Source organism: Oryctolagus cuniculus, chromosome 2, assembly GCF_051225735.1.
Source record: "Oryctolagus cuniculus isolate XC-2025 breed Fujian yellow rabbit chromosome 2, ASM5122573v1, whole genome shotgun sequence".
Taxonomy (NCBI): domain Eukaryota; kingdom Metazoa; phylum Chordata; class Mammalia; order Lagomorpha; family Leporidae; genus Oryctolagus; species Oryctolagus cuniculus.
The window spans coordinates 113321090-113333467 of record NC_142868.1 but is presented as its reverse complement, the minus strand read 5'-3'; the positions used below and the strand labels follow the sequence as shown (position 1 = coordinate 113333467).

General features: G+C 47.3%; 1 protein-coding gene across 3 annotated transcripts in view; it reads right to left on the bottom strand.

Moving 5' to 3' along the window:
* AFF3 (ALF transcription elongation factor 3) overlaps nt 1-1807 on the bottom strand; it is a 598401-nt gene extending 596594 nt beyond the window's left edge. For all 3 annotated transcript variants that reach the window (XM_051842640.3, XM_089325977.1, XM_089325975.1), the window contains exon 1: nt 1653-1807. The gene's annotated coding sequence lies outside the window, so the exon portion shown is untranslated. The remainder of the gene's footprint in view (nt 1-1652) is intronic.
* Nucleotides 1808-12378: the final 10571 nt, after the last annotated feature.

Here is a 12378-nt window from a genome sequence, read left to right as displayed (position 1 = left end):
AATGTCATCATCATCACAGTTGCTAATACTTACTAAGCCCATTTGAAGTACCAGGCACTCTTCTAAGCACTTTGCATGGAGCAGCAGGTTTAACCCTTACTTAAGAGATAGGGATTATTATTGCATCCATTGGGAGGTCCAGGGACTCGCCCAAAGCCATCCTGTTTGAGTAGGGATTTGAACCCTGAAGTCTAGGAAGTGCATAAACATTCCCACTTTCTAATTGTAATTTAAATAAAAGTATGCATGACACAACTAAACACAAAGCGTGGAGCAAGGGAACAGCAGTGGGCAGCGACAAAAGCAAAAGCCCAAAACTGTGGGGTGTCAGAATCACTTCTACTGCGGCGATTCCACGTCAGCAAACTCATCTCCATTCTCATCCAAGGAGCAAGCGCTTTAGATCAAAGCAGAGACAATAACTTTTTCTTTCTTTCTTTCTTTCTTTCTTTCTTTCTTTCTTTCTTTCTTTCTTTCTTTCTTTCTTTCTTTCTTTCTTTCTTTCTTTCTTTCTTTTTTTCCAGTTTGAGCAACACACTCAATGAGTTTACTGACACTTTATTACTGGGAACATTTGGGGCTTTTAGCTCTTCTTATGCAATAGCAGGTCCCAGGTTACCTGAACCATCTCAGACTAAAGGGATTGCTCCCCTCTTTGAATAAAAAGGATTATGAAATGCATATCCAAACATGATTTCACTTTTATATTGGTGAAGACTTGAATAGCAAGGAAATCACATATCAGAAAGAAGAATTCCTTGTCATATTACTAGTTCTCTCTGATTTCAAAGACTAGGTACTCCACGCTATTTGGTGTTAGAGGATATGCATGTTGATGAGTATATAAGGCACTGGGTATAAATATATGATGTGTGTGCGCATACAAGGGGACTTCAAAAAAGTTCACAGAAAAGTAGAATTAAAAGATAATTTAATTCTGTACAAACATATTGCAACCCATGCATGGTTTCTTTCATAATACACATTTTCCTTGAACTTTTTTAAGAATTCCTCATATGCATGGGGTTCAAGATCTTTTTTTTGGACCAAAATAGCCATTGTGTAATTCCACTTTCCACAAAGGTTTTGAAGTACTCTCATATGCACATATATTCCTGTGTACAGACACACATACAAATGCGTGGATCAGAGACAGCCCCCGACAGTGAGGAAAGCTCTCGCATTCTGCATTATTTCTGCAGGAGTCACGGCGGCCTAAGGCAGGATCCACCATGGTGTCTCCCCTCCCTGTGTTCAGGCCTCTGCGAGTTCGCTCACTCCCCAGGGCCATTCACCGGGCTCCAGCCTGTGCTGCACTGAGGCATCACCCATGGCCTACATGAAGCCCAGACACACTCTTCCCAAGGCCTAGGTGCCCGGCCGGCAACCTAGGTGTACTGGGCATGTTCTGTGCCTTCTGTGCTTGCCACACACACACGCATCCTGGGGCCTGCTTTGCTCACTTGCTACCTCTGCCTTCTCGGTCCTTCTAGCAGCGTGCCCAGGGCTGGATGATCTCAGTGGGGGAATGAAGAATGTTCCCTGAGGAGCAGGTGCCCAGCCATTCCGCGTCCTACCCTGCAGAGTACAGAGTCACTTCCCTTCCACCCAAGGCAGCCTGAGGGCCCTACCGTGCCCCAGCTTGATCTTACCTCTCTACTTGCACGCGACTCTTCTTTCTCTGCCAAGGAAGTCACCCAGCTTCTTTCTTCTGAGGCTGAGAGTGGGGCTCCGGGCTCACTGGCAGGCTTTCTGAATGACACTTTCTGTACAAACAGGAAGAGTGTGTGTGGTCACCACCCAAGTGTGCAGGTGTTCATAGAGGATGTGAAAGTGTGGAGGCGAGTAGCAAAACCAGACACCCAACCGGCCTCTTCACACTCGCTGCAGTGCATGGTCTACCAGAAGGCTGGGAACGGGAGCCTGGGGTGACCACTGACAAAAACCAGAAGAAAGTAGGCAGGCTTTAGCGGACAAGGCAGAAGGCCTCCGTGCCCTGCTGCTCTGTAACCTTATATAGACTTCTTTTTTTTTTAACTTTTATTTAGTAGATATAAATTTCCAAATATAGACTTCTTAAAAGCGTCCCAGCAACATGTCAGAGTCCCTTAAATATGTTCTGATCATCAGGTATGCTGATTTCAATAGGCCACTCATCTTGTCCGAAGCCCAAGAGACATGGGCCAACAGCTCAGCCTGTCTCGACATTTTAATAAGTCTTCTAGAGCTCTCTAGGACAAGGGTACATTGGTGAATGAGGAAAGGCACTAGTCAAGTAATCAGATGCCCCCAGGGCTGTCTAGTTGAATGGTCTCCGTCATTGGTTCACCCACAGCCACTGGGCTTCCTACCCATACACTTCCTTTCTGCTCATTCACCTCTGCAAGTAATTTTGCTCATGAGAGCAGGGAGTTTAGACAATGGACACCTTTTCTGTTCCTGTCTTATTTAGCCTCTACAGCGGTTGACATCAGTGACTGGTTCTTCTGGAAATTTCCCCTACCCCATTGAATCCACATTCCTCTGCTTCTTGTCAAGTGAGCTCTCATTGCTTCCATTGTTGAACCAATGTCTTAGATTTGTCCTTCCCCGGGCTCCATTCTCAGACTACTGGTTCCTATTCTCCACGGGTGGCCTCTGCCACTTTGTGCGTGCTACTTGCCAAGCCCACGTTCACGTATTCACAAGCTTGCTGGGCTGGTGGGCTGTCATCCAGGCAATGAAGCCCTGGTCTGTCCAGAAGCCACCCCGTCCCTACTCATGCACCACGAATCCCTCCCTCCCTTGTTTCCTACTTCGTCCTTGGCGTCTACTCTCCTCCTGAGCTGACCTTCTGCCTCCTGCTAATTGGCTTCTTCAGGTCGGACTCTCTGTTGTGCTCTTCCAAGCAGTGTTGTCTGTATAATCACACCAGACTCACTTCTGGACATGTCTGGAAACTTCCCCACCCGATCTGATCCCAACTACCGAGATATTATCCCCGTATTTGACCACATCAGGTCCCTGGTAAAGGGAAAACTTTTCTTTCTCCATATCCAAATCGGAATTGGGCAGTCTTGTGGCATTTTTCCCTTCCTCAAATACTCTTTAACCTTCACTCCCTGAGCTCTGTCAATTCTGCCTCTTAAACCACTCCAGTCTTTTTCCCGTGTCCCGACCCCGTCGCTGAGCCCTCACTCCAGGGATCCCCACTGCTGACCTAATCTCCGAAGGGGCATGTGTAATGTGTCAATTCAGGTGTCTATTGCTTGAGAAGAATCAGCATCTGCTGAGAATATGTTGCAAAGATTTTTTTCACTGAATAAAGTACAAAATGGAAAACGTGGAGACGTGTCAACGCCTAACTCATCTCTCCCATGTCAGAGCACGAGGGGACTTCAAAAAGTTTCTGGAGAAAGTGAAATGCAAAGACAAGTTTATTTGGGTACAACTTTTGAAATTCATGCGTGGTTTTTGCATAATGTGTATTTTCTATGGATTCCTCGAAGGCCTGTCATATTTTCCAAGCTGCCTTCATTTTCTTTATTAAAGATGCAAAAATGATGCCAACATACTTCCTTCACCCCACTCCCAATCCTAAAACTGCAGGGAGATCCCAAACCGAATGCAATGGCTTCTGCTCTCTCCCCAGAGACATCTCCTGCCACCCTCACCGCCCGGCAGTACCACACCACTGGGGTTCTTGCATATCCAGGCTGCTTTGGGTCACTGTTTGCGTGTGCTGTCTCTTCTCTCTGGACACCCTTGCTTCTGTTGCCTTCCTGACAAATCCCTTTGGATGCTAACGGCCCTTCCTGAAACCATTTGCCACTGTGCTGGAAGGTACTGGAATGAGCTTGGAAGAAGAGCAGGGGTTCTGTCATCCAGGAGACCTGGCTGTGAGTCCTGCCTCCACCATTTACCAGCAGGGGTACCTTGGGGACGTTGGTTCCAGCATCCTCATTTCTACAGTACCCCCCTGCTGTGGTGGTTTGTCCCCCAGAGGTTCGTGTACTGGAAGCTTGGGTCCCAAGGTTCCTGAGAGGCTGGACCTTTAAGAGTGGGAGGCGAGTAGGTCATGGACCCTACCCTCAGAAGCCATGAATGCGCTCCTTGCAGGAGGGGGTTAGGTCTCGAGGGACTGTTTTGGTTACTTCAGGAGCCTGTCATACAGCCAGCCTCACTTTCCCAGGCTGCCTCGCTTGCTTCCTCTCTCAGCATCTTTTCTCTCTCTACCACCATGTGCTGCCATCCACCACAAGGCCCGCATCAGAAGCCAATGCTGGTTCCACACTCTTGGCCCTCCAAACTGTGAGCTACATCAGCCTCTTTCCTTTATCAGGTACCCAGCGTCAGGCATGCTGTTACAGCCACAGCAACAGGGCTCAGGCACACCTCGTAGAATGACTGTGGAAATCAAGAGGTGTGCTCTATGTGCAGCACGTGGGGATGACCATGATGGCTGCTCTGGTTGTTTATCTTACTGTTCTGTGAACCTATTGGCAGAGTCGCAAGTGTCCTACCAAGGAGAGCTACTACCCATAAGGTGGAATCTTTTCTTTTCTTTTCTTTTTTTTTAATTTATTTGACAGAGTTAGAGAGAGAGAGAGAGAGAGAGAGAGAGAGAGAAAAGGTCTTCCTTCCGTTGGTTCACTCCCCAAAAGGCTGCCACTGCCAGCGCTGCACCGATCCGAAGCCAGGAGCCAGGTGCTTCCTCCTGGTCTCCCATGCGGGTGCAGGGGCCCAAGCACTTGGGCCATCCTCCACTGCCCTCCCGGGCTACAGCAGAGAGCTGGCCTGGAAGAGGAGCAACTGGGACTAGAACCCATATGGGATGCTGGTGCCACAGGCGGATTAGCCAAATGAGCCATGGTGCCCACCCCTGTTCCTTCCTTCCTTCCTTCCTTCCTTCCTTCCTTCCTTCCTTCCTTCCTTCCTTCCTTCCTTCCTTCCTTCCTTCCTTCCTTCCTTCCTTCCTTCCTTCCTTCCTTCCTTCCTTCCTTCCTTCCTTCCTTTCTTTCTTTCTTTCTTTCTTTCTTTCTTTCTTTCTTTCTTTCTTTCTTTCTTTCTTTCTTTCTTTTTTAATGCAGTCAATAATTCAGTGTTCAGTTGCAGCAGAAATTCGTAGAGTGCATTTTCTGCCAGCTGTTCCTGCCTAGGCCTCTGCAAACCTCCCCAGCCATGCCTCCCCGCCGCTTTGCCTCACTCACCGCCTCCCCAACACCCCCCTCAGCAGCAGCCCAGCACGAGCAGGTGCAGAGCATGCTGGGTGCATCCTGCCACTACGCTTCTGTGCAAAGTCTCTGCTTTCCCCGCGCTGTCCGGGAGGACTCCAGGGTGCACATTCCCACCTGCGCCATCAGCGGCTCTGTCCTGGGCAAACGCGGGGCGAGGTGAAGGCAGACAAGGAACGTGAGCAGCAACAGGTCCCTGGAGGCAGGGCTAGTCACAGGATTCACTCATTCAAATTTATTTCCAGCCCCTGGCAGAGTATCTGCCCGATATTTAATAAATGTACTTCCTCTGCCACAACACACACCACACTTAATTACAGTCAATCACATACTCCTGCCTCCTTACCTGGGACTGGAGGCTACCGTACGTCTCCATCTACTGTTTAGTCCTGTGACAACAGAAATACAAGAGACTTCAAAAAGTTCGTGGAAAATGGAATTCAAAGAAATGTTTATTTTGGTGTAAATTTTTTTTTTGCCATCCATGCATGTGAAGGGTCTCCTACATGGTCCATGATAGATGCTTAGAATGTTCACAGTTTCTAACGACAAAACTATGCATGGATTTCAAAAATTTTTCTGAGCCCAAATAAATGTATCTTTTAATTTCCCATCTCCATAAACTTTTTGAAGAATTCTCATAGATGAGGTTTGTTGAAACTTCCTATGCATAAAGAAACACTTTGCGGGTTGGTGCTCACTAGGCTAATCCTCTGCCTGTGGTGCCAGCCCACCGGGTTCTAGCCCCGGTCGGGGCGCCCAATTCTGTCCCGGTTGCCCCTCTTCCAGGCCAGCTCTCTGCTGTGGCCAGGGAGTGCAGTGGAGGATGGCCCAAGTGCTTGGGCCCTGCACCCCATGGGAGACCAGGAGAAGCACCTGGCTCCTACCATCGGATCAGCGCGGTGCGCCGGCCGTAGCGGCCATTGGAGGGTGAACTAACGGCAAAGGAAGACCTTTCTCTCTGTCTCTCTCTCTCGCTGTCCACTCTGCCTGTCAAAAATAAAAAATACTTTGTGGCATTATTTCATCCTCATGAAAACCTCGTGAGAGAGATCCTATTCCCATCTTCATTGTGCTGACAACAAACGTGAGGCACTGAAGTTCAAGAAATTTTCCACAGTCAGATAATTAATAATAGATAATTAATAATAATCTAGGGTTCAAATACAGGCATTGCTGTCTCTGAATGTACAGACTCTCTCTGTCTCTCTCACACACATTTTATTTACTTACGCTGTGTGTGCCAGTATATGTAAAGACAGGTATACACATTGTGTTTATATTTCTATGTAAATCTATACGCATAATGTTTATTCCTGGCATGACTGTCTCACATGAAATTTTCATTAGATTTCTCAGCCTTCCTATAAACAACCCAAAACAGACACACGTATATAAAGTAATTTTACCCCACATTTTACTAGCGTATAAATCAAACCAAGGCAGAGAGTAGGAAGAGGCTGAGTCCAACAACTCGTCTCTGTTAGAATCAAAGACCGCAATTGTTTTAATTCACAAGAAAGGAAACCAACAAAAATGAAAGAGCAGGTCGCCCTTGTTCGGTCTGTAAGGAACACGGCGGGAACGGGGAACGGGCTCTGCAGGGCTTTGCAGGGGCAGCAGCCCCCGCATGTATAAGGAAATGTGCATGACTGGCACAGGACGCAAGGAATGCAGCAGTGACATCAAAAGGAACAAATAGGGCAGCTAGGCTGGGAACATAATTACAGAGACACTCAATCTGCCTGTAGCATTTACCAGAGTCAGTTGCATACAAGAAAATTTGCATACAAATAAGATAGCGAAAGACCAGGAACAAGATGGCGATAAGACCTCACACGTGTTCTGAGAACACATTGTAGCATGTCGCTGGGCCAAACACCCAGAAAACGTGACACTGACACCCCACAGGTTTAGCTGCATTACCAAATTAGTCTCCAATGGCATACTGAACTTTAAACAGGTTTTCAATTCAGAACGTTAACTCTTATTTTGTGCGTGTGTCTGTCTTGGTATTTTCGTATTTGCAGTATTACTTTAGGAACTAATGTTTTTAAATAAATACTAAATTGCCATTGTTCTCATTCTGCTGTGACAGGCTGCGTGAGATCCCTAGACAAGACTTTTTAAGAACAACTTCTTCAGATGCTTCGTGGTTCCCGATGACTAAAATTTTGTTTCTACAAATAGGCAAGAAAAATGTAAACTTTTGTAAATCACCGAGCAAAACTTCACAAGAGATAGAATCACGCTTGAGGACTCTAACGGCCTTCCTTTGCTGCTACTGAGAAATGCATTATTGAAATAAAAAATGCAAAATGGGAAATGGGTTTTATATCAAACTCAGCTTTCTATTAATGCTTTTCAGGAGTGAGGAAGCTCTCCCTTGCAGTCTGCCTACACTGCAAGAGTTCTTCTACTGGTAGCAAAGAAAGGCACATCAGCCACACAAAGACAGATGTTTCCCAAATACGTCATCATGCAGATTTAGGGCTGAGACCCAGACGTGACCCTGTTAGGTCCCCGCGGACACCCAGCCTCACCCTTGCTGCGTGACGCGCTCCTCGGGGACCCCTCCCCACCAAGGGAACTTGCCAGCTGCATGACAGGCAGCCGTACTTTGCTCTTTGGGTGGCTGTTGAGTCCAAAGCCCAGGTTGAACACACCCCTTCCTGGCCCGTGCTTGCTACCTTATGGTACAGTCGAGAGCTCCTTGTATTCTCTCTCTCTGGTGTCAGGGACTGCAGGCCACGTGGTCAAGTTCCTGTTTCTGAGGAGTCCAGAAAAAGCTGTGCAAGGCTGGAGTTCCCTAAGCTCTGCAGATGACCTAAAGGTTCACGTGATCCCATGGCACGCGCCAGCCTGTTGGCTGGGCAGCTCTGCTCAAATGTCTAAAGCCATGAATTGGCTATGATTTTCAAACTCAGTATTGTGTTAGTGGACCCTTCCATTTGGCATTTATTAATTACTTCCTGTCTTCAAATTTTGGCTTTATGCATTTTGATGCTATATTGAGGGGGTACGTACATATTTGTGTCAACTTTAATTGTGTCACTGACCATACTTTTAACCATTTTTTTAATTAATTAATTTTTTTTGACAGGCAGAGTGGACAGTGAGAGAGAGAGAGACAGAGAGAAAGGTCTTCCTTTTGCCGTTGGTTCACATATCACGCTGATCCAAAGCCAGGAGCCAGGTGCTTCTCCTGGTCTCCCATGTGGGTGCAGGGCCCAAGGACTTGGGCCATCCTCCACTGCCCTCCCGGGCCACAGCAGAGAGCTGGCCTGGAAGAGGGGCAGCTGGGACAGAATCCAGCGCCCTGACCGGGACTAGAACCTGGTGTGCTGGTGCAGCAGTCGGAGGATTAGCCTAGTGAGCTGCGGAGCCAGCCACCTTTAACCAATTTAAACGAATTCATTTTTCATTGTAATTATAACGCATTTTAAATCAAATTTGACCTTATGGCATAGAAATGCTCCTTTAGCATTTTCCTAAGAGTCTTGATTCTTTTCATTTTAATATTTGTCATCTAGGAGCCCAGAGAGTGAGTTAGAGTTTATGTTTTACATAGTATTTGTATTTCAGGAAAGGAATTTCTCCCATTTGCTTTATTGTCCCAGTTAATTTACTTAACTTTTCTCTTGCTATTTTTTCAGGCTTCTCCCTGATGTGGTTGACACATTTCTTCTTTTTATATTTCTATATGAATTATGCATTTCTTTCTTTGAAATGTAGCGATCTGTGTTTTGGTTCTCTTTAGTCTTTTTAATCTTTTTGAAACTGGTAAAAATGTAAGCACTATTTACCGGTTGGAATTTGGTAAAATGGATATTCTAGTTAACAGTGTACACATTAAGAACTACTAACAGCACAATAATTCGAGTAATTCTGGTAAAAGTTAGCAATAACTGAATGTTGCCCTGTGCTAAACCTGGGCAAAGTTTCAAAGACATGCCTCAGTGATCGGGGGTTTCCAAGGCCAAAGGGGCATTCAGGGGATGGGCTGGAACCTGATTCTAGAAGCCAACCCCAATCCTGCAATCTGGTAAGAGATAAAAACTCCCCTCTCCCATGCCGGCTCTGCTGCTCCCACAGGGAAGGAGAAAGGTCCCAGTAGTCAAGGATAATTGGTCTTGGAGGAAGGCGACTGAGAGTGGCATCAACATTTGACATTTGACAGGAGAATTGTTTAATTACAACTTTCTCTTTAAAAAATAGAGCGGTGGTCGGAGTTTGGACAGCAGTAAGAAGCGGCTTGGGTTGCGTTGCTTTGATCTGCTCTTGGTTCCAGCTTCCTGCTGATGTGGATCTGGGAGGCAGCAGGTGAGGGCTCAAGTACTTGAGTCCCTGCCACCCACCTGGGAGACCTGGACTGAGTTCCCAGCTCTTGCCTTCTGCCTGACCCAGTCCTGCCTGTTGTGGGTATTTGGGAAGCTAACCAGTGGATGGGAGATCTCTTTCTCTCTCTCTCTCTCCCTCTCTCTCTCTCTCTCTCTTTCAAATGAATCCAAATAAAATTTTAAAAATTGAGTAAAAATCATGCAAATGAACTTATCTTACATTTATTAAAATGTAATCCTGTGCTAAAGCTTAAGATAGAAAACAGAACAAACAGTACCATTTGTGTGACTTTGGGGTACAATATTCCTGAACAAAGACTAGGATAACTCATCATAAAGGACGTCCTTTATACAGGGCTTCATGTCACAAGCATCAAGTGTCTCTTTTATGTAAAACAAAAAAAGACACAATGGGTTCATGTGTTTCCCTGGTGCCTCGCTTAATCCTTCAACATTAAAGTCGCTCTTGCTTTTCCAGGGTCAGTGTTGCTTTCCTCTTTGATTTTTACCCGTAGCATGTGATCTGGATTTAAATGTTTTATTTTTATTTTCATCACTTGAAAGGCAGAGAGAGAGAGAGAAGTCTTTCACCCATGGGTTCACTCCCCAAATGCCTGCAACAGCCAAGACCTGGCCAGGCTGAAGCCAGGAGAAGGGTCCCCAGCCAAGTCCTCTAGGTGGGTAGAAGTGGCCTGAGCACTCCAGCTGCCATCTGCCACCTTCCAGGATGCACTAGCAGGAAGCTGGATCAGAAGAGAGAAGCCAGGACTTGAATCGCCATTCCCTGACACAGGAGGCGGGCACACCAAACAACGGCTTAACGCGCTGCACTCTGGCACTGCGCCGTACACGAGATGTGAACCAGTCTCCATCATCAGTTTATTGTGCTTCATGGATCCCCCCCCCCCAAATGTCTCTTGCAGGATGTGTATTGTACTCTGCAGTGGGCTTGCACCGCCTAGCCGTGGGACTGCACCTCCTTGCACGGCTCAGATAGGGAGGAAGGCTCGTGGTGCGCCAGCGCCAGTTCTCTGCAGGAAACAGATGGCATGCTCACGCAGACTGCATAATTGAGGAGGGTTTATTAAGAAGCCTTGAAACATGTTGGACAGGGTTAGGGAAAACCAGCAAAGGATGCTGAAGTCTATCTGGGTTAGCAACAGCAGGAAGCCATCACCAGCCACTGCCCATCCCCCATCCCCACCTGTGACCCACAAAGCTACAGCCAGTGGGGGGACGGCTGCCTCCAGGAGCTGTGTCTTGGGTACAGACACAACTCATTCACAGCAGCCCATCTGAGAGGGAGCTAGGAGAGCAATTACCCTGATTTGCCTCTCATCCAGTCTTCTGATCTCCTGCCAGCGACTCCCCTTGGCCAAATCCAAATGGAATCCAGAGAGCAAGGGAGCCTCCTTGATTCATCTCCAAAGCTCAGCCTCCCAGGACACAAAGCAGGGAGGGAAGGGAGACATCCAATCTGGAGGGGCAAAGCAAAATATTTCTATGACTAAATTTTTTATAAAAATATATAGATATTTCTTTGAGGGGCAGAGAGAGACAGCAAGAGCTCCTCTCTACTGGTTTATGCCCCCAAAATGCTCACAATGGCAGGGCTGGGCCAGGGCTGACGCTGGGAAGGGAGAACCCGACCCAGGTCTCCCACGCGGGTGGCAGGGACCAGCCTCTGTAAAGTCCTCATCACGGCCTCCACGGTTCTGCATTAGCAGGAGGCTGGAGTCAAGAGCCAGAGGCAGACATCAAATCCAGCCACTCCGATATGGGATGTGGGTGGCAACCACCATGCCAACTGCCAACCATGAACAGGGAAAAATTTAATAGGTGCTCCATCCATCATGGATTTTCTAGCTATACAACCTGCCTTTCTCCATGTCCTCATCACAGCCATTTGGATAACGAGTTCTCGGACCTCCTACATTGCTCTTCTAAAGGAATACAGAGGAAAGTGTCCCTTCTACTTTGAAGAGAGAATAAGCAGTAAACTGACTTCTGTGTTTGGGGGCATATCCGTGTGTGTGTGTGTGTATTTTAATATATATGGGATCATAAAGAGATTAAGTAGGGAGTCACTCATACATTTAGTGGGCTAAGAGAAAAATCAACTTCTGATGCCTTTTTAAAGTCTATTAGAAGGTCTGACACGAGTGTCATCTAGAACAGATTACAATGTATCTGGTTCTATCCTTTCAGGATAATTTCCCCGTCTTTGAACATTTTGATGATAATTAACAGAGGTCAGATGTGGGCAAAAGCAGCAGACACATCATACTGATAAAAAGCTTCATCCAGGCTACACTTGGAAAGAAAAGCACCCTTGGGCGCAGCTGGTGGGCCATTCACTTGTTTTCAAGAGTAGCCCATCAGGGCCGGTGCCGCAGTTCACTAGGCTAATCCTCCACCTAGCGGCGCCGGCACACCGGGTTCTAGTCCCGGTCAGGGCGCCGATTCTGTCCCGGTTGCCCCTCTTCCAGGCCAGCTCTCTGCTGCTGGCCAGGGAGTGCAGTGGAGGATGGCCCAAGTGCTTGGGCCCTGCACCCCATGGGAGACCAGGAGAAGTACCTGGCTCCTGCCATCGGATCTGCGTGGTACACCGGCCGTGGTGGCCATTGGAGGGTGAACCAACGTCAAAGGAAGACCTTTCTCTCTGTCTCTCTCTCTCTCTCACTGTCCACTCTGCCTGTAAAAAAAAAAGTAGCTCATCAGTACCTGCCCAACCAGGAAAGAGACCACTGGCGAGCGGAAAGGATTCTTTTAAGTTTGACACCTCTTCAGGTAACAGTCTTGGAGATATCTGCCAGCCTGCCCAG